Below are 4627 nucleotides of genomic sequence, written 5' to 3' on the forward strand. Positions count from 1 at the left end.
ATTATTAATTATTTTATATATTAATTTAAATTATTAATTACGGTTATATTTAATCTCATAATTTGTTAAACATTATTATCCTATTTTTAAAACCCAACAATGCTTTTTATGACAAATGTTTTTTCTTTTAAGCACAGTTAAAAAGTAATTTTTATAAAATCTGCGCTTTACTGGCCCACAAAACCCTTTTCTTCTCTGGTGACAGCGACGACGAATGCGCGACAACGACGATCTCTGCCGCGACAAGCCGATGAACCACATGATCTGCGATGCACTCCACACCTTCGCCTTCGAGCCGGAGCTCAACGCGATCGGCAAGATCTCATCGTCAGAGAGAGATATATGAGAAGGAGACAGAGGCAGCCGTCATCGGCGGGGATCTAACCAGATCTATCGACGGAGCTTCGACGCGGAAAGAGAGAGGAGAGAGGAAGCTCATCTTCCCCCACTACGAGCCGAGAGATCCGCCGGAGAAGACGAGTTGCAGCAGCGAAGACCTCACGTCGGATTTGCTTCAGAGAGAAGCAGACGAGAGAGAGAGAGAGAGAGAGAGTCAGAGGTGAGAGAGAGGAGGGGCGAAATGAAGAGACTAGGAGAGAGAAAAACTGAAATAAAAAATTAGTGGTATCAAAATTTTTTAATGACTATTTAAAAATAAGGGCACGTTCTTTTGTCTAAAAAATTAAAAAAAAAAGACAATTTAAATTTAAATTTTATTTAAATTTACGTTCTTTTAAGTTTTAATTTTATTTAATTTTATTCAATTTTATTCAAATTTTAATTTCAACTCAAATTATAACTCAAATTCAACTCAAAAATTACACTCAAATTATACTCTAAAAGAACAACCCCTAAATTTCTTTGGTAGCATAAAAAATAAGTTGTTGAAGAAGCAATAGCAATACTTATATTTTCTCAATAAAAAAATACTTTAACAGATATATAAATATTTTAAGGGAAAATTTATGTTAATTGATTAAAAATTAATTAAGCTTCGATATATTGCGAAATCGAGTGAGTGAAAGGAAGGATGGAGTATGCAAAATTACTGAGAGGACTTTTCTTCTTTTTTTTTTTTGCCCTTTTGCAAGGTACACAAACATATTGTATCCATATTTACAAGATTAAGGGCATGTTTTTTTGTCTAAAAAACTCAAAAAAAGATAATTTAAGTTTCAATTTTATTTAAGTTCTCGTTCTTTTAAGTTTTAATTTTATTCAATTTTACTCAATTTTATTCAAGTTCTAACTTCAACTCAAGTTATAACTCAAATTCAACTCAAAAATTACACTCAAGTTATACTCCAAAAGAACAACCCCAAATCATCATATTTTAACCAAAATCTACCAAATTACCTTTTTTAATTATTATGGGTTCATTTAGTATGAGGATTCAAACCAAAATGATTCTAATTATGATTTTGAAACTAGAACCATGATTGATGATTTTATGTTCAAATCATAATTCTGAAATTATGATTCAGAATCAGGGGTTTGAATTACCTTGAATTAAGAGGAATGGATGATTTTAGAATCATGATTTAAGCTAGTTTAAACATCACATCAGATTTCGAATCATGATTCAGAATCATCTAAACCCAACATTGATTCTAAATTATGATTCAGAATCACTGTAAATAAACACTGATTCAAAACCAGGATCCAGAATCATGATTCTGGATCGATCTACCAAACGCACTCTATATGATCGAGAAACATACAAATTTATATTTAAAAACTTGAAACCCTGCATTAACAAATATTTTGCCACTTGAGTTTAGCTTAAACTCAAGTGATTATAGGTGTGTGAGTGTGTGAGCGTGTAAGTGTGTCCATCAAGGTTCAAATTCTAATAGTTCATTTTTTATTAGTAAAGTGGAAGTCATAGACCCTATATAAAAAATATAAAGATAAAATTATTATGGTACTTTTTGTTATAGCGAAATATCTCGTTAATATCCTATATTTTTAATAATTTAAACGTTATCTTCACCTATAAAACAAATTTTTAGGCACCTGAGATTGATTTTTAAAACATAAAATGTTCATTATATCATTTTCACTAATTAACAATAAACTAATAATTTTTCTAAGAAACTCTAAAAATAATTTAAACATTTAAAATAAAAAATAAAAAATAAAATGTTTTTAGAAAATATTTTTAAAATAATTAGTTTCTATTTAATTAATGAAAAGGCAGTTTAGAACATTTCTTTAAAAATCAGTTTTAGGATACTGAAAGAATTTTTTTTTAAAGATAAAAGTACCATTTTAATATTATAAAAACCACATAATACCAACGATATGTTTTGATATAACAGAGTACCAAAACAATTTTATCTAAAAACATGTATACGATTTTTAATTGTAATTCTCACCTGATCATGCAAAACAGCCAAACTGATCCTAAAGTTATGAATCAAAGACTAATGGAGCCTTTCTTTCTTTCTTTCTTCCCTAAGGAAAAAATTAAAAGACAAAATTAATGGAGACAAATGTCAATTAGTTGGAGGACAAGATTCTTTGTATCTACACAATCTTTGGCTATTAATGCATACAAAAAAGTGTAATTGATTAGAACTTGAGAACAAAGCTGAAAGTTTTTCTACGAATGATCCTCTAATGACTGCCAGTTGTCGCTGAGGAAGTTTGTCATGTGAAAACCAAACTGGAAAAGGGAGAAAATATCCATGTACGTAGCCATGAATATGATCAAGTAAAAAGGGAAAAACGGAAATGTACAAAAGTTTTTTGCATTCACTCAGGGAAAAACGAAAAGGGAGAAACATGACAATTAAAGTGGATGTTTCTCCCGTTTTTCCCCGAGTGAATGCAAAACTTTTGTACAAAAGTCATGATATGGATGATACGGAAACATGACTATGGATCTGTTTAGTTCGTTAAATTGAGTTTTTAATTCAAGTTGAGATGTGATTTTATATGAGAATTTTTTATTGTAATAAAAAAGTTAGATGTGACTGTTTCTGAGAATTTTTTACTGTAACAAAACTCAAATTGATGAAATAAACGGGACTTATGTCTTTTCCCTGAGTGAATGCAAAAGTTTTAATTCATATAATCTAGACATTTTACTTAATATGTTAAAATAAGTATGTTGATAGATAGATATGTACAATTAAGAAGAAAAAATTAACAATTACTTGACTAAAATGAAGAAAATTATGACTATAAAGATTGTAAGTTATATTTTTAAATATAATAATTTAGGAATACTCAAAAGGCATTGGCTCATTAGAAACGAAAGTCACTTGTCATAAAAACACATCAGAGTCCAAGCATCCCTAATATTTAGTCTCCATTATCAAAAGCTTGAACACTTTACGATCCAAGTAAATTTTTTTAATATTCCTCGTTTGGATAGAAGGGGAAAGGTGTGTTTCATAATCTGATTGTTAAAGTGTAGCCTATTCTAAAGGCATGCTTTAAATTTTCACTAAATGAACTTGCAATAATGAGTAGTGGATTGGTAATATAATTTGAATGCCGGTCATAATATTATAAAAATAGATTTCCCCTATCAAAGGAGATTAGTTAAAGAAAGAAAGCGGAATTAAATCTGAGCAAAAACTCCGTTGAGTTCAATAATTTCAATAGTCCGAAGAGGATCACCTTTAAGAGAACTAAGGGCATAGTTTGCGACAACCTAAACAAGCTAAAATATGTCCAATAAAGGTTTATATATATATATATATCATAGAGATACAAATGAACGAGAGTCAATATTTCAACAATATTTACTAATAAAAAAGAGAAAAAATAAGACAGATTGCTAACATTTATTAGCAACAAAACAACAAAAGAGAATTTATGTAAGTACTATATATTAGCATCATCTATCAATAACATAACAAAACCAAATATGAAAAAAACGGTAAAACAGAAACAAGGGGAAAAAAAAAAAACACGACCCAAAATCCAATTTGATGAATCGTGATTTTACTAAGCTTTTGAGAGACAAAGTTATAGTGCAACAGATCCTATGCTCGTTGTTTTATTTTCGCTATTACACCCCATTTTTGCTTTGCGTATGGTGCTCATTTCACTGTAAAAAAAGTTGTCAATTGAAGAAACCAATTTCCATCAGTTAGATCATATCAGTATAAGCTTTTAAATTTCCATGATCGACTTCATAAATTGTTGAGTGAGTTTGAGAATTTACTGTAAGTCTATCCTTGCCATTTGCCAAAAAAAAATGAGTTGACTTATTTTAATTGAGGTGACACAATTTGAGTGAGGGACAAAAAATGGGGGCATATAAAGGGGCATATGACCTGACGACTCTCGAGAGATATGCGTGAAAGCTGAAACGCCTCCGGCATAACGATCGTTACTCCCACGCGCCTTCAGCTAGTGGTGGAGGCAAGAAACTTTTTATTGGACACACACAAAAATAAAAAAGTATGCTATTAAACATAGATATAGTTATATATTTCAAATATTTACGTGGGGCACAAATATAATTTTTATTGTAACATTGAGGCACAAAGACATATTTTAGCTATTGACTGGGTGCACAAAACTATAAGTTTTGTTGTAAAGTAAATACAGGCACAACTAAATTTTAATAGAAACTTGTGGTGAAAAATCATATTTTCAAAAGTGCCCC

The sequence above is a fragment of the Morus notabilis genome, unplaced genomic scaffold (genome assembly GCF_000414095.1).
Source record: "Morus notabilis unplaced genomic scaffold, ASM41409v2 Scaffold645, whole genome shotgun sequence".
Classification (NCBI taxonomy): domain Eukaryota; kingdom Viridiplantae; phylum Streptophyta; class Magnoliopsida; order Rosales; family Moraceae; genus Morus; species Morus notabilis.